This window comes from Loxodonta africana, chromosome 15 (assembly GCF_030014295.1).
Source record: "Loxodonta africana isolate mLoxAfr1 chromosome 15, mLoxAfr1.hap2, whole genome shotgun sequence".
NCBI classification, from domain to species: Eukaryota; Metazoa; Chordata; class Mammalia; order Proboscidea; family Elephantidae; genus Loxodonta; species Loxodonta africana.
In genome coordinates this window covers 73,015,397-73,033,632 of record NC_087356.1, presented here as the reverse complement: position 1 = coordinate 73,033,632, position 18,236 = coordinate 73,015,397, and the positions used below count along the sequence as shown (strand labels likewise).

Genomic DNA, 18,236 nt, shown 5'->3' with positions numbered 1-18,236 from the left:
AGTCCTTGCCTCAGGGCTAGTGTGCCCCTTTAGTCTAGTTTTGTTTTATGGGCCAAAACAGGCAATTTTCTTCTTAGTTCCTGGGCAGTGTTTAGGGTATAGCCCTGTGGAGCCCACCTTATGATGAGGTCCTATTACACCTCTTGCCATTAGTGGACCTTTGGCATCATCTCTTGCCCACTGTTCTGTGAAGTCATAAACAATACAGCCTTGTTTCACTGGTTCTGTAGTACCCTCTCTGGAAGACTCATCTGCAAGGCTTCTCTTAGTTTCCTGGATTTCTGTCCTCACTAGATTTCTGGCCTCTAAATATTGCCTAGTTTTTTGATAACTCACCGAGTCTTTTAAAAGAATTTCTGTTTTCTTTCTAAATGTTTTACTTTATCCAGCATTTTTAATTGTTTTAGCAGAAAGGTCCATCAGGATGTCTGCTCTACCATATTACCAGAAATGGAAGTCTTTGTTATTTAGTTTTCTCTAAGCAGTTCTTTGCCTTCCTAAAATGTGAATATCAAGGAGCAGCTAGGTTGCAGAGAGTCAGGTAGAAGCAGGAGAATTGAATGCACCTGCATGCTCGTTAGGCTGCCTGGGTGGCGGAAAGGGTTAAGTGCTAGACTACTAGTGGAAAGGTTGGCGGTTCGAATCCATCCAAAGGCTCCTCGAAAGACAGGCCTGGCAATCTGCTTCTGAAAGGTCACAGCCATTGAAACCCCTTTGGAGAAGTTCTCCTCAACTCAATGGCAACTGACAACAACAAGCATGATCATAGTCTGTACATTCATCCTCAGTGTAATCGGGGGTAATGTCAGTGCTGACAGCTTACCTATCAGGCAACTTTTCAAACAATAGAAAACAGACTGCCTTCTATGAGAAGATAAAAGAGGGAAAACGAATGAGGAATATTTCTCTATTTTGCTTGGTCTTAATCTTTATTTTTCCCTAGGAAAGAGCAGCGGTCCCTTGGCCCTTCAAAGTCATGTTCAGACTGTATGTTGAAATTTTCTTTATGGACCACAAAAATGGGGCCACTTTTCAGAGCTCTGACAGGAGCACTTGTTTCAGAAACAAGAAAGAGCCAAGGGGAATTCACGGTGGGTGATGATCTCCAAACCCACTAAACCCAAAATCAAACCAGTTGCCATGGAGTCCGTTCCAACTCATGGCAACCCCATGTGTTGCAAAGCAGAACTGTGCTCCATAGAGCACATAGATTTTTCGGAAGTAGATCCCCAGGCATTTCTTCAGAGGCACCTCTGGGTGGATTTGAACTGCCAAACTTTCGGTTAGCAGCCAAGCGATTAACCATTTGTGCCACCCAGAGACTCCTCCCAACCCACCAGGCTCTCCTTTTCTTCCTCCCTTTTCACGCTCCTCAAATCACACTCACATATTGGTACTCAGGCCAGCCAACTAATCGGTAATAGAAAGACAAGGTCGACGTGATTTAGCCTCTTTTTTTACCTGTTGCTTAGTTTCCTTTTTGTCCTGGGAGCATGTGAGTGAACCCTTAGAAATCAACTTGTCTGATAGAGGAGATTGCTTATGATCATCAATAGTAATTAAGACCATGGGTTTTGGAGTTGGACATGCCTGATTCAAATCTCAAACTTGCAGCTTGCAGGCTGTTTGACATCAGGCAAATCAAGACACTGCATAATTTAGTCTTTGCTGCATTAAAAAAAGCTGTAAAATAATGATAGTTACTATCTCATAGAATGGATGTAAGAATTAAATGAGATAATGCATGTAAAATGTTTAGCGTGAGGTCAGACATAATAAACCCTCAATAAATTATTAATTTGTTCATGCTTGGTAAAGCAGAGGGTCAGTGAAAAAGAGGAAGCCCTTCAGCGAGGTGGATTGACACAGTGGCTGTAACAGTGGGCTCAAATGTAGCAGGAATGGTCAGGACCAGGGAGTGTTTTGTTCTGTTGTAAGTAGGGTCGCTCCCTGTGAGTTGGAGCCGACTTGACAGCAACTAACAAGTTATTAATAGTTGTGACAGAAAAAAATTTTTAAAACAGGTAAAGAGTAAAAGCCAAAGAATTTTAACTTTTAAAGTAATGTGGTTAATATATAATGCTTGAGAAGCTTTGATCCAGGTTTTACCTGTTAGCTGGGATGGGAGCCACTGGTATGAAAAGGCAGCAGGGTTGCAAGTTGAGAATATTCTCGGCTACCTTTGCCTAGGGGCTGGACCACATGACCTGGGAGGCCCTTTGAGTGAATTGTCTGGGTCATAAAGGACGACTCTCTGCACTTCTCCAATCTGTGGCATGCCTGCAATACCTGTGCAGGAAGTGTGGTCACTGTGCCAGGGTCCAGGCGCCAGAGCCTTAAAAACATCACTGCAGTTGTGTTCAGAAGTTCTGGAGGGATTTGAAAGTCCTATTGCCTGGCATTGGAGCTGTGGATGGAGGGAAATTTCATAGCCCAGGGTTCCTTGGGGAACAGATCCCTAAAAACTCAGTAACACCTAAAAGAGTGTTTGTGCTGGATCACCTGGACAACCAGTTGCTGTCGAGTGGTTTCCGACTCTTGGAGAACCCATGTGTGTCAGAGTAGAACTGTGCTCCATAGGATTTTCAATGGATGATCTTTCGGAAGTAGAGTGTCAGGCCTATGGGTGGCCTCAAATCTCCAGAACCTCTAGCCTTTTGATGACTGTTTACACCATGCAGGAACTCCAGGTTTAATAACATCACTCCGATTAAACACTTTACTTGTAAAACCTCTATTACATGCGAACACTCCTAGTTAGTGAGAATACAAAATTGAACAAGGTACACAGCCTCTGCCTTCATGGAACTTACTTGTTAAGAAGAAAGGCAAATAATAAATAATTACAAGCATGAAGAGTGTTACCAAGGGGATCTGCCCCCCAGTTTTGCTGAAGAGCCATTACTTTGGAGTGTCAAGTATAGGTGATGTGTGTGTAACGTACACGGATGTTTGTAGATGGTTTGGGGGCAAGTTTCAGGGTAGAGGCTTGTTATGGTTCAGTTGAAGGTTGCTATTTCATAATTAATCTCCTCTTTGTTCATTCTCACCCATCCGTGTTACTGACACGGATAGAAATGTAGGGGAGGACAAAAGGAATCCTACAGCCAGGGAAGTTGGTGGGACTAGAACTCTCAGGCACCAGCTTGCAGGATTTATAGACTTCCCACTTTTTTTTTCACTTTTTAGTGAATTGTGGGTTCCAGTTGAAGGTGAAAATCTTGGTCCTTCCTCATTAATGCTGTGCTGGTCTGAATGCTCTTGGAGCCTGTATTGGTGAGAAGGTGTTACTAAAATCCTAAACCAGGTCTTGTGGCCACCTTAAAAGGATCCTTGGCCCTAGGGGCTGAAGACTCTGCTGGGCCGCCTTAAGTCCCACAAGTCGCTGCCTCACCATGTGCCCCAGAGCCCCAGAAGTCGTGGCAGTTTCCCCAGCAGGGGAAGAGAACTAAGCGTCCTGTGTGCTGTGAACTGCTTGGGATCTCTCAGCAGAGCTTGCTCGCCTTGCTAGGGAGAGGGTGCGGATTCTATTTAAGGTGGTCTTCAGCTGGCCTTCTGACAGCTGGGCACTCACCTATACCAAGGGCCTTCCAGATCAGCTCAGCTATGGATCCTGAAGGTTTGCTGAGAACTGGGGTCGGTTTGCTGAGAGCTGGGGTCAGAGCTTACCTCTTCCCTGAAGAAAGGGCAGGTTTAACCCTTTGGTGGCTGCCCTTGGAAGCGCTCATCTTCAGATATTTCTGCTTTTCTCCTCGTCCTTCTTTTCTCCTGTAACCCGTTCCTCACCCACCTTCTCCGTGACTTCCTGTCCCATCGTGGGACAAAACATGTGCTGTGTCTTTAAATGGGCGGCAGCGGCCGGCGGAGCTTTGCTTGGGTACTGCATTGATTAGGAGATTACATGGAGCTGCAGGAGCTGCCGCCTGGGGGAAGAGAGGTGCAGGTTCTGCTAGATTTTCGCTTATCCTCCTGGGCTCTCCTTGGGTTCTCCCTCCAAGGCTGCTTAGAGTGGTGTGAGGTGAGGGTGGGTGGCCACCAGCTTGCCTGTTGACAGCAACTCCAGAGCTTGTTTCGCAGCATTGCCAGCATTGCCCATCCTCAGCAGAAACTGGCCTTGGCAGCAACAGCTCAGACAGGGCTCTCCAGCCCCCAGCTGGGTTTGCAAAAGCTGTCCTTGCCTCTGAGCCCAGCTTTTCTCTGGCAAAGGGGGAGGAAGGGGAAGCAGCAGCAGCAGTTCTTCTGGCCTGCGCGCGCTCTCTCTCTCTCCTTTTCTCTCTCTTTCTGTGGTCAAGTCACATCACATGGGATTCTGTTCTTTGGGGACTTCATCATCTTTTCAAATATGTCCTGGGACCTCTGGAGCTGTGACGGGGATGCTAAGGACACGGTCAGTGGATTATCGTGACTGTACTAATGAAAGGATTCAAGCTATCCTGGTAAGTGAAGAAGGGATAAGGCAACCTTCTCTTCCTTGACTTTCCTCACCCCTGTGTTCCCCCCAGCACCTCAGCATCCTCCTCAACACGTCTCATTCAGACAGAGAGGTATCGGGGTTAAGATGGGGGCTATGCACTCTACAAAGTTGGCTTACCCTCCCTGGCTTACCCCAGCTTCTGCACTGCTGCAGTATTTTCTGCCAGCATCTTCCATGGATGAAGGGGTTTTGAGGAAGTTGAGGGGCTGTGGAGAGACACAAACTGCAGCTGAGAAGATTATCCAACTTTGAGGGGAGCGAGAGATGGTGCCCACCCAGAGAAGTTAATAAAGTTTGTAAGGAAAGACTTCTTTTTGTGTCTGCATCAGGCTGGAGGTGCAGTTGTATTCTCCTTACCCAAGACTGACAGCTGGAGGGGGCCTCCGTTACTTCCGCTCCTTAGGGCTGGCACCCTCACCCCTGGTGTACATGCAGCCTCTGACCTCTTAGGGGGCTTCTCTCTGAAGGGAGAGTAACGAGGAACCAGGCTCCATCTTCTGGGGTGCCTGGTGACCAAAGGAGAGTGGACTCCCCTCTACCCTTCCAGCACACGCGTGTAACCTGGGGCCTTGCAAGCATCTCTTCTGTGCTTAAAATTGGGCTATTAAAGGCCTCTCTTGCTTGGGGATTGGCGTAGCTGTATTCTAGCTGCAGAAGTAGTCAGAATATTTTTACATTCCATTTTAAAATAAAACTCTTACCCTTCCTCTTCTCTCTTGATCCACTGAGGATCAGATGGGTGGGTGAATTGGCTTTTTTATCTGGTTGAGAAACGATTTCCCAGGAAAATTTTGTGGTGCAGGCAGTGGCCTCTCTCTCCGCAGGGCAGCCTGGCAGCTGCCTAGAGGAGAAGGGCTCCTTGGTCTGGGCTGGAGCTTCACTCCTTGAGGAGGGTGAAGTGGAAGAGGGGAGAGAGCTTGGGAGCAGCTCCCTGCAGAGCTGCGTAGTACCTTCCTTGCAGCCAGCAGTCCATGGTGGGTTGCTGGTAGGTCAACTTTCTTGGTTCAAGGTTGGTGTGTAGAACCATGAATGGGTAGCGTTTTAACCCATGGAGTTTAATGGGTTGGCTGGCTCTAGGCCACCTCTGGTTTCCAGAAGACTCCTAACCTGGATTAAACCTTGACAGAATTAATTTAGTCCAGCCCTCTTCTCAAGCAAGAGGGATCTTTAGTGGGTCCTGAAAAGGCTCTTTGCAGAAAGGAAAGGAAAGGAAAGGAAGGAGCTTAGTTTCTCTACACTTAACACTTATAAGTTTGTAAAAACTTGAGGTCCAAGAAGTGGTAAGGATCGGCGACCACTCAGCCTGTGGCTTCTTTCCCTCAGGATTTGGTATCCACTCCCTCTCATGCTTAGTTAGCCCTTGTTCTCAAGGCCTGCCTCCAAGATCCGGAAAGGGAGGCAGAGGTATTTAGTGTCCTTGCTTCCTTGGGGCCCGGTGCCCTGTTCCTCCTGGCTTGGAGACTATTAGCAGAGCCTATTTTCACCGGGAATTCCAGGTCTGAGTCAGCAGCCCAGGCCCCTTTATTCCTCAGCAGAGCTCAGCTGGGTCTGTAACTTGGGTGAAGCCTTCAAGGAGAGCCCAGGGGCTGCTGGGAGAAGGACATTGGGCTGCTCATCAGGAATCACTCAGCGTCCCTCAGTGCTCTGTTGTCAGCACCTCCAGCTTGGACGGAGGGGTAGCTTGGCTGTCGTTCAGGTTGAGACATCACTTAGACACTGAGAGCTTCTTGGCCTAGCCTGGGATGGTCCCTCAGGGACACGCAGAGATGTTTGCCTTTAAAAATCCACCCTGGGTATCTCTTGATGCATTTCAACAAGGAGAGAAAAGCATTAAACTGGGAACTGTAATGGGGCTTACCCCATCCTTTTCAGCCAAATCAAATTTTACACAGATGGGAAAATTGTGTCTTTTTTATTTGCCTGGATTCTGTTGGATCCCGTGATCTACCATGTCATTATGCACAGATATGTTGGTCCATTTTGGCTTAAATGTCATAGTCGTGTTACGGATGTTTAGGTTTGACATGCACTTGGTAGTGTCACGAGACTCCGGGTGCTTCCTACTCTTGATAGAGGCAAGGTGACTGATATATTCCCTTCCTTGTTCTTAACGGCACAGTCTGCATAGGGAAGAGAATGGGATTAACTTTCTAATGTTTTTGAGTCTTCTCTGAGAACATTTTTGGAATGCCTACTATATGTTAGGGATATAAAAAATGACTATAATACTGATAATAATAAGAATAATGCCCAAGACCAGTTGCCATGAAGTTGATTCTGGCTCCTGGTGACTCCGTGTGTCTAAGAGTAGAACTGTGCTCCACAGAGTTTCCAACGGCTACTTTTTTTTAGAAGTAGATCAGCAGGACTTTCTACTAAGGTGCCTCTGGGTAAACTCAAACCACCAACCTTTTGGTCAGCAGCTCAGCGTGTTAACTGTTTGTACCACCCAGGGACCCCAAGAATAATGGTAGCTAATGTTTACTGAGTACTGACTGTATGCGAAGCACTATATTAAGCCCTTTACGTGTATTAACTCACACAATGCTTCCAGCATTATGATTATGATCCCCATTTTACAGATTGGGAAACTGAGGCACAGAGAGGTGAAGTGACCTTCACGAAGGCCTGCAGATAGGAATCAGGCTTTGGATTGGAAGCTTGGTAATTCTCCTGTGATTCCGGGGCCCTCGGTCACTGGTCTATAGTACAGTACTTTCCCCTGTATGTGATACCATATGTATTGACTTTTTTTTTTTTTTTTGCTGTTGCTTTGCATTATCTTCATTTGGTTAGTGAGTTAGATTTTTAAAATTTGTAGAAATGCATTCTCTCATCTGATCCTTTATATAGCCCTGTGAAGCAGCTGGTATCACCATTTTAGAGCTAGGGGAACTAAGGTGCAGTGATAAAGGGTTTTGACTAAATTAATTCAGCTAGTTAGTGAAACACCAAGATTCAAACTCTTATTCCTGACCATTACTCCCCTGTTGGAGCTCCCACAGCAACAGCAAGGTATGTCTGTGTTAGGCCTGTTTTCCTAGAGAGTGGGGTCGAGGTCTCTAAATCCATGTATTCATCCATTTCTTCATTCTACTGTTAGACGAGGATTTATTGTTTTCACAGCCCTGTGGCTAGGCAATGTGGGGGATAAAAAATGTAAAAGACATTGCCTTGACTTTCTAAGGACTGGTAGCTCCACAGATGGAATAAGATCCGCGCCCCCCCCCCCCCCCGTCACATACATGCACGTACACAAAACCTGCAAAACAAGTCAGTAAACCCTAAGGGACAGCAGACAAATGCGGTGAACAGCAAGTATTCTAGAGATGCAGCAGAGACTGAAATCCCTTTCAGCTGCACAGCAGAGAAGTTTCTTAGAGCAGTTGGCACTTGAGTGAGGGCCTTGTAGTCTGGATGATATCAGGTAAGTGGAGCCCGAGCTTTGTAGAATAGGTGCACTGTGCCTCATGGAGTTACCAGCTTACCACAGTGGATGCGCTTGGATGAGGATAATTACATGTGTCTGTGATTGACAAGCGACTGGACTGTAAGGTTGAAATCTTCCCTCAATCCAGCCCCCTACCTCATTAGGGCAGGGGCTTTCGGCTGTATCAAAAGATAGTTTCGTCTTCTGTCTGACAGCTGGATAAGCAAGGTAAGGGCAGAGGTGGAGGTGGTTGAGAGACAGCGTGGCATGTGCAAACAGATTTGGTTGTGACCCAAACAGAGCCCTGGGTCACATAGCCAAGTCGCTTTTTTTTCTTTTAAAAAACAATTTACCAGTCCTCCTTGGCGTTTACATGGTTAACGTGTGTGTGTGTGTGTGTGTGTGTGTGTGTGTGTGTGTGAGCGTGATGTAAAGATATTTCTAATTCTCATAGAGCGTCCGAACCTTGAATACTAAGAAGTCTTCCTATTCACGGGCCCCTCCCTCTGCAGATTGTTTTGGCCTCCACAGGGCTTGGCAGACTAGAATGGTGTCCGTCTTCATTCTCTTAGTGCTTCTGGTCCGTTCCCTAGTGTTCTGGTCCCCACAGCTGTTGGGGTCGGTGGTTCAGTCTCCACAGAGTCTGGGGACTGTGACAGACTTTAAGAAAGTCAGTGAGCTGGAAGAATTTGATTCTGTGAAATACTAGAGAGTGTAGTCCTTGACACATAGCAGGTGAACCATTTCTGTGGTGAGGTTTGAGTCTGCAATTGAGAGAAATTTTGAGTTTGTCTTTGTGTTTGAGTCGGTGAGTGAGCAGTCATGGTACTTTCATGCTGTTTATTTATGAAGACGAATGCTGTGTGAGAGAATTTTCTTATAGTCTTATCAGATAACTGGGATATAATTTGTTTTTAGCAAGACTTTCTATTTCGGAGATTAATGGTCAGCCATATTGTTTTTCCTACCAAACACTGGCTGTCTACTTTTCCCTCTTCAGATCTGTTACCAAATGAAGCTGTGTTCCTCCTTCAGCTCTTGTTTAGACCTTTGAATGAAGAAATGAGTGAGGTTGCAGTGGGAGGGATTTAAATTAGACCTAAGGAAAGAGTTTGGAATTTCTGCCTCTGGAGGGTTCATATCAGGACACATGCCTGTCATTTGATGTTCTTTTCTATGAGGAGTTTACTCTGGAGGCAGGGGAAGCCCTGAGTTGGCCTCTGTACACCTCTGTTAGGGCCAGGCTTCTCAGGTATTGAGATTTTTCACTTCCCGGAAAGTAAGCGGTGTTGCGAGTGGGGCCGCTCAGTGGCTTGAGATTCTGGGAAGAGGATTGAGATTCTGAATCTGCATCTTGCAACCACCTTTTTGACCTGCTGTGAGGCCTTGGTGGGTGACTTCTGTTTGCATTGGATGGTGGTGGTTTTGAAAGTGAGATTAAATAACAGTGCTGGGCAGATTAGTCAGTCTCTCAGCTTTCTTTTTACTAACGGTTTAGAAAAAAGCGACAGCTCTGATAGAGCAGGTTGCTTGTGCTGTGGACTGTTGGTGTACTTTATGAGCCAGCAGGAGACACTAAAAATAAACCTTCATTTGAAAATATTAAATATTCATTTACAGTCATCCCCCAGCAGGCACTCCTTCCTGCTAATGCTGTGAGATTTACTTTATTATTTGGTGGGATGGGAATTTGAGTTTTCGCATGGTCTGGTAAGTCCAGGGCATTGAGTGCTGATCATTTAAGCATTTGAATCCTTTGAGTGAGCAGGCTAGCTCAGGGCAATGACCAAATCTTCTGACTCTACAGATTTCCTGAAAGGATAGGCCTTTGTCTCCTTTCACCCAGGTTTCTGCATTGGGAAGCATTACCTGGCTTGAAAGGAGTTACGGTGGTGCAATGGTTAAGCACTAGGCTGCTAACTGAAAGGTCAGTAGGTGATTCGAACCCACCAGCTGCAATGAACTCCATGGCACCTAACAGTAACAACCTGGCTTGAAATAATCAGGAGTAAACTCTAGTTTCTTCGTTTTGTTATTTTTGTCATTATCATTTTAAGAAGAAAGAGACATATAGAATGTAAGCTTCTGAATGGCAGAGATTGTATCAAACAAACCAGTTTATGACTACTTGAGGTATTTTTGATGTTCTTGGCTGCGATGGGAGCCCCGGTAGTGCAGTGGGTAAGAGCTCGGCTGCTAACCAAAATGCCAGCAATTCTAATCCACCAGCTGCTCCTTGAAAACCCTATGGGGGCAGTTCTACTCTGTCCTGTAGGGTAGCTATGAGTCAGAATTGACTCGACGGCAATGGGTTGTGGCTGCTATGAGACTTATTGCCATGAGATTTTATTGCTGGGAGATATGATTTAGAGTTTCTGATGGTAGAGCTTTGAAGAAGTAAACACTTCCGATCTCTTGCTAAATTATCCAGAAGGCTCTGCATTGAGTTTTTTTTTTTTTTCCTTCTGTTAATGTGTCGTTAAGGGGAAGGGATAGGATAAACTAGATGTGTTTGTTTATCCTTAATGCTATTCTCTGGTTTATGTTAGCAGAAAGATGTTGAGTTGAACAGGGCAGGCTAGGTTATGCCATGGTAACAACCACCACCAACCCCGCCCCCAGACTCAGTAGCCAAATTCATCATATGTTTATTTCTTTTTTTTTTTTTAAGACTTCGCCGAACTTGAGCACAAGTGTTGGATAACTCGGAATTTTCATAACGTTATGTTTGCACTTAGTTTGCTGAAATAGTGAAATACCTTGGTTATTATTGATGGCTGGAAAGCGTGAACACTATCCGTTGTGGTGATAGCTCTGTGGCTCCTGCAGCAGTCACAGCCTTGGCAAAATCTCCTCCTACGAAGACAATTACAGTTTTCTTTATGGCATAAAGGACACAAATGGGGAGACCTATAGGGGAAATCTGGGAGGATTCCTAACATGGAAATCTCATGTCCCAAAGGACATAGTACCCTCCGACGTGCATCAGTGTTTCCACCGACCATGTCAGCACATGGGCCAGAACTAGTCACGTGATTTCTGAATGGCAGGAGGAGAGGAGAACCAAAACCAAACCAAAACCACCAAAACCAAACCAAACCAGTTGCTGTGCAGTTGATTCTGACTCATACCAAAAAAAAAAACCAAACCCGTTGCCGTCGAGTCGATTCCAACTCATAGCAACCCTATAGGACAGAGTAGAACTGCCTATAGGGTTTCCAAGAAGTGCTTGGTGGATTTGAACTGCCGATTCTGACTCATGGTGACCCTGCATGTGTCACAGTAGAGCTGTGGTCCACAGGGTTTTCAATGGCTGATCTTTCAGAAGTAGATCGCCAGGCCTTTCTTCCAAGGCACCTTTGGGTGGACTCAAACCTCGAACCTTTCGGTTAGCCAAGAACATCCACCATTTGGATCATCCAGGGACTCCCATGTCCACTATAGCTGCTGTTATTGGAAGTGTGAGCGTGAGCTGACTCCCCTTCTTAAAACCCATGAATGTTTTCTTACTTTCTGTGGAATAAAGGCCTTAATTTGTGATATCAAGGAAGATCTTGTATGACCTTAGACTGAGGGTTGCCACACCACAGCTTGTGGGCAAAATTCAGCTTGCTGTCTGTTTTTCTATGGCTCTTGAGCTAAGAATGTTTTTTACACTTTTAAACGGTTGGGTAAAAAAAAAATCAAAAGTAGAATAATATTTCATGACATGTGAAAATTATATGAAATTCAGATTTCACTGTCCATAAACAAAGTTTTCTTAGAACAGGCCACGCTTGTTTATGTACGTATTATCTGCGGCTGCTTTCATGATACAACTGCCAGGATGAGTAGTTGTGACAGAAGACTGTATGACCTGCAAACCCAAAATACTTATTACCTGACCCTTTACAGGAAAAAAAAAAAAAAATTGCTGACCCCTGCCTTAGCCTATCTCCTAAGCCTCATTTCTCCTTGCCTAGTACTTCTTGCCTTACCTTTTACAATAGCAAAATCACATTGTTTACTCCACTAAACTAGAAGCTTCTTATGGGGTAATAATTAGTTCCCTGACTCATTATTGTGTTTAGGCAGGGGTCCACAAACTGTAGCCTCTGGGCTAAACCAAGCCTGCCATCTTTTTGTAAATAAAGTTTTATTGAAACACGGCCATGCTCTTGTTTACTTATTGTCTGTGGCAACTTTTGTGCTACAGCAAGAGTTGAGTAGTTGCAACAGACACCTGTGGCCAGCATTGCTAAAATATTTATTATCTGTCCCTTTACAGAAAGTTTACTGCCCCCTAGTTTAAGCAAATGGAGAGACTTCTGAAGTGCAACAAAGTGATAAGTTTTTACAGAATACCTCTTAGTTAGCAGTCCTGTTCCAGATACTATAATAGTCACAGTGATGATAATAAAGATATTAACAATAATGGCTAATATATATATAACATCTTACATATGAAAGACATTCTGGAAGTTTTGTATATATTAACTCATTGTGATTTTTTGGAGCTATGTGCTAATATCAGGAGGCACTGGTAGTTCAGTGGTAGAATTCTCACCTTCCATGTGGGAGACCCTGGTTTGATTCCAGGCCAGTGCACCTCATGCATAGCCACCACCTGTCTATCAGTGGAGGCTTGCGTGTTGCTGTGATGCTGAACAGATTCCAGTGGGGCTTCCAAACTATGATGGACTAGGAAGAAAGGCCTGGCAATCTAATGAAAATCAGCCAATGAAAGCCTGTGGATCACAACGGTCTGATCTTGTTGTCTGTGGGGTTGCCATAAGTCAGGCAGCTAACAAAAACAACACTGTTATTATACAGATTTTACAGGTGAGTAAACTAAGGCACAGAGAGGTTAAGTAATCTGCCCAATGTCACCCAGCCAGGAAGCTCTAGAGCTGGCAGTCTGACTCCATAATCTATGTTCTTAACTGCTACAACTGCAAAGCAGTAGGAATATAGGTCTTTGCACATGAGAAGAGACTAACACCCGTGAAATATCATGAAAAGTTAGAGAAATACGCTAGAGTAATTTGTGAAGATACCATTTAATGATATAAATGTCAAAGACTGGCAAGGACAGAGGAAGAGTGCAAAATAAATGGAGAGGGCTGATGGAGAAGGTGGGACATGGGTGGATCCTGAAAGAATGGAGGCCCGAGATTTGTTCAGGCTCTCTTAGCCAGTCTGCTAGTCAGCAAAGGAGCAGAAGCTGGGCCACAGAGACCAGAATGAGGGTCTTGTTGAGGGGAGATAGCACTGAGTAGCCTGATGAGAACACAGGATTCAGGGGCGCTGGAGTAGGAGTTTAAGTCGTAAAACAGGACCCCCTTACAGACAGCCTCAGAACTGAGCCAGAGGCATGCTGGACTTAGCAGTGAGAAGCCCTCAGGCTCAGAATGTACGTGGAAATGTACCTCCTAACTGGATGGGGCAAGATGCTCTGGACCAGAGAACTGGAGTGTGTGCATAATTTGGGAGCATCTGTGAAGAACGGCTGTAGAAACTGCCTTAACAATGATTCTATGAGCTTTCCCTTTTTATCTCTCATAATGCTCTCACAACCCTGAAGAAAAGGTGATGTTTATCCCATTTTACAGATAAGGAACTGAGTCTCAAACAGGCTTAAGCAACTGACACAAGACACTTGGTCCTAGCAGACTGAGATGAAACTGAAGATGTCTAGCTCCAAAACCTATTGTCTTAACTTTTACTCTGCAAGCCTTGAGTAAGTTTGAAAGGAGTAGTGTGTATTTGGTAGGAATCTGGAGCTTTAAACTCAATGATTCAGAAGAGGTTTGCAGAGGAGGTGGGGAGCCTTTCTGTGATGGGGCTTTCCATGTCAGTAGAGCATATGTAGGCTAGTCTTCCCAGTGTACTCACTCCCATGCTGAGCCGTGACCCTAGTCATGGCTGATCTGGTGGTGGCTGTCACTTCAGGGCTGGCTCAGGGTTTATTAGAAAAATCTGTGAAATATATCACACATACAAAAAGGTTGTGTACGATGTGTTTATATGGCTTAAAGAAAAATAATTAAATAAACACTTTTATTAAAAAAAAAAACAAATGGGCATTGAGTTGATTCCACTCATGGCAATCCCATGTGTATCAGAGTAGAACTGTGGCCGATGGGGTTTTCAGTGGCTGAGTTTTCGGAGATAGATTGCTAGAGTTTTCTTCTGAGGCACCTCTGGGTAGACTAGAAACGCCAACCTTTCTATTAGCAGGGAAGGCATTACTGTAACCATCTGTACCACCCAGGGAATCTATTGTCCATTCACCATCCCATTAAGGATTTGAAGCCGGTCAGGTTTTCTTTTTAAGATTTATGAAAATATTCAAAGGAAAACAAGCCCCAGAGAATACACATCTTGGGAACTAAGTATTGCCTGGGTTCCTGAGTCTGTGCTTGGGACTCCCCTACCTAGAAGAGGTAGATTATGCTTCTCTCCTTTCTTCTCAGCTGGCATCTCTTGTTTCTAACACCAGCATACGTAGCTGCTTCATAACGTGGAGGTCCCTCCCTTTACATCCATGTGGGGATTGGGATGGGGAGGCTGAGGAAAGATGCAGATGGTTCTTCTGTTTACTAGTTGGATGACTGTGGGGAAGTTACTTTCTCCAAGTCTTGATTTTCTCATCTATAAAATGGGACTAATCATACCTACTTCATAGGGCTGTTGTAAGGATTGGGAGGATTAAATGAGGCAATTTATGTCAATGCACTTAAAAAAGGCCTGGAACATTGTAACCACCTAATAAATGTTAACTGCTATTAAAATCTTTATTGTTTCATGTTTGAAATTTGTACAAAGAGAACATGGTCCTAGTCCTTGCCCTTCATACACTTAAAATCTAACCATTGTTTCTCATATCCTAGATGGATACAGAGGGCCTTGGTCATTATTGTTCTTATAATAAGCTGTTTAAGGAGCCCCGGTGGTGCACTGGTTAAAGCGCTTGTTTGCTAACCGAAAGGGCAGTGGTTCAAACCCACCAGCTGCTCCATGGGAGAAAGATGTGGCAATCTGTTTCTGTGAAGATTTATAGCCTTGGAAACTGTGTGGAGCAGTTCTGCTCTGTCCTGTAGAGTCACTATGAGTCAGGATAGACTCAATGGCAAGTAACAACAACAGTAGCCTTCTTAGTCTAGAAGACTTCTTTCTACTAGTCAGTTTTCACTCTTCAAGTTAACCACCTTCCAAATCATGTTTTAACCTCATTGCTGGAAGCCTTCCGTCTCTCATTCCATGTGGATATGGTCACTTGATAACTCGACAGGAGGCTGGGGACTTGGTTCTACCACTCATTGGGAGTGTGACCTTGGCCAAGGCACCAGTGCTCCCATCTCTAAGATGATAGTTGAGATGAAAGCAACAGATTTTGTCTTTTTTGGACTCTCGTGGACTTCATGCTAAATCTCTGAAGCAGAGATCTTACTGTTCTTTCCAAATTACTACCGGATGCTTCCTATCTTCTCTTTAATTCATGTATTCATTTGTTTGCTTAGCAGACAGTTCTTGAGCACCCACTGGGCTAGGCAGTAGGAATATGAAGATGGGTAAGACCTGGTCCTTGCCCTAAGGCGACTCCTGTTGTAGTGGGGGAGCAGGAACCAGAGCTTTCTGTTAGACAGGGTCTCACCAGTGCTGCATATTATAGGAAAATTCCACAGGAGGGACACAGATGCCTGTCCTGCTGTAGTATGTTAGATTTATCTTTCAGTGAAGATCTTTTTTGGGTCCTTTCTCCTGAGACTGGCAGCCTCATTGTTTCATAATAGCTTCCCTGTAGTGAACTCAACTTTTTATCTATTCTGAATGGCCATAGTTTATATCCAGGGGCACTACGATGTGACATGCAAAACCTCTTTGTTTTTCAGAGGCTTGACTTGACAGACCTCAAGGATACAAATTTTGGGAACTGTGACCATTGGGCTTTTAAAGGTGATCATCTTTATTGGTTGGAGTTATTTTTCTAGCCATCTTTTTGGCCTAAAATGTACCAACTTATTTACTTATTTATTTTGCGTCTATTAACTTTGGCATGCTTAAGTGATTTTTTTTTTCCTTTTAACCATCTTATTTCATTAACCAAGAGTTTTTACTTTGTTCTTGCTTTTGATATCAACAGTCAAAATGAATTTGTACTTTGATGAGGTCCATTAGTAATAGGAGCTAACCACTGCCATTCACCTGTTCAGTAGCCTTTGTATAAACCATTATTTATATAGCAGCAATTATAGTACTCCTTTTTCAAAAATCTATATTTGGAGCAGTAAGTACTTAGCACTGTTAAATCTCGATAGCGTGGCATGTGCAACTACAGAATTAGATTTTCTTGGTTGCTTCTGTTTAAGCGTCTTCCCCTGACAGAATTCTTCTAGGTATATTTCCAGCCATAAGTTAAGACCACTTTTGAGCTGGTCATTTTAGTGCTAATTATAATTAATAAATGTCATCACCAAGCTTAGCCACCATTGCCTGGAGAAAGAATACCAACTTCCATTTCTACACTTCTTTCTCTTTCTTCTGGAATGGGCTGTTGTTGTTAGTTGCTGTCAAGTCAGTTCCAACTTATGATGACCCCATATGTGCGGAGAACTGCTCTGAAGGGTTTTTAAGGCTGTGGCCTTTTGGAAGCAGATCACCAGGCCTTCCTTCCATGGTGCCTCTGGGTGGGTTCAAAAAGCCCACCTTTCGGCTGGCAGTCAAGTGCTTAACAGTTTGCACCACCCAGGGACTCCTCTGGAATAGGCTAAGTTGCTCAACCTCGCTGCATAAAAAACACACTTATAACAGTCTCCCATCCAACTTTCTCATCTAACATCCTCCTAGTCATTCACATGGAACCTGTTGTACCATTTTTTATTTATTCTTCCTCGCTTGCCACATGGCCGGTTCTGTTTCTGCACTATCTTTGCAATTTATCCTCCCCCCTTTTCCGTGACTACTGCCACTGCCTTAATTTATAAGGCCTTTTTATTGGTGCAGTAGCTTCCTGACTGAACTCTTCTTAACTCTCAGGCTCATTTGTTCCTCAGCAGTCATACAGGTCACCAACTTCTCTTCAAAAACTGAATTTGCTCCTCATTGCCTACGAAAATTCAGTTGACTCCATGACATAACATTCAAGGTCTTCTCCAACCAGCCTCATCCTGACTGTCACACCTCATCACCTACTACATCCTTCCTTAAGTTCTGTTATCACAGCCACCCTGACATACCCATCTTTCTCAGAGTTGGTCACGTACCGTTTTATATCACCACGATCTTTGACTATGCTTCTGCTTTCTCTGTTTATGGAAATCGTATTTATCCTTTAGAATTTAGCTTCAATCTCATCTCCTAGAAGAAATCTTCCCAGATATATCTCATCTTCAAGTAGGAACTGATAGGTCTGTTATGGATTGACTTGTGTTCCCCTAAATATGTATTGTGAATCCTAACCTCTATACTTGTGGTTATAATCCCATTTAGGAATGGATTGTCTTTGTTATGTCAATGAGGCAGGATTAGTATAGGGTGTATTTTGAGTCAGTCTTTTTTGAGAGATAAAAACAAGAGATTCAACAAGTGAGTAGAGAGAAAGATAGATGAGTTAGGTTAGATGGGCTAGATAGAAGCCATGACACGTGGAGATCTCCAAGGAACCAGGAAGCTGAAGAGACAAGGACCTTCCTCCAGAGTCTAGAGAGAGAGAAAGCCTTCCCCTAGTGCTGGCACCTGCTTTTGGACTTCTAGCCTCCTAAACTGTGAGAAAATAAGTTTCTGTTTGTTAAAGCCATCCACTTGTGGTATTTCTGTTATAGCAGCATTATATAACTAGGACAGAATTTGGTACCAGAAGAGTAGGGTGCTGCTCTAACCAAAATCCAAAACAAACCCAGTGCCATCGAGTCGATTCTGACTCATAGCGACCCTATAGGACAGAGTAGAACTGCCCCATAGAGTTTCCAAGGAGTGCCTGGTGGATTCAAACTGCTGGCCCTTTGGTTAGCAGCCATAGCACTTAACCACTACGCCACCAGGGTTTCCACTGCTCTAACAGATACCTAAGATATGGAAGTGGTTTTAGAGTTGGGTAGTGGGCAGAGGCTGGAAGAGTTTTAAAGTGTCTAATAGTAAAACCCTAAATTGCCTTGAAGAGACTGTTGGTAGAATTATGGATGTGAAAGGCAATTCTGGTAAGGGCTCAGAAGGAAGTGAGTAGAGATACAGAAAAAGTCTCCATCGTCTTAGGTAATACATGTGGCACCAGCAACAGAATGTTGCTAGAAATGTGGATGTTAAATGTACTTCTGGTGAGGCTTTAAAAGAAAATCATGAATATGTGATTGG

At 44.3% G+C, this 18,236-nt stretch overlaps 1 protein-coding gene and 1 non-coding gene across 7 annotated transcripts in view; both read left to right on the top strand.

Moving 5' to 3' along the window:
• The window catches only part of GRAMD1B (GRAM domain containing 1B), a 212,384-nt gene that overhangs the window by 92,701 nt on the left and 101,447 nt on the right, over positions 1 to 18,236 (top strand). The window lies entirely within an intron of this gene.
• Positions 12,421 to 12,491, top strand: TRNAG-UCC (transfer RNA glycine (anticodon UCC)). Its single transcript has one exon. It is a non-coding gene; the product is annotated as a tRNA-Gly (tRNA).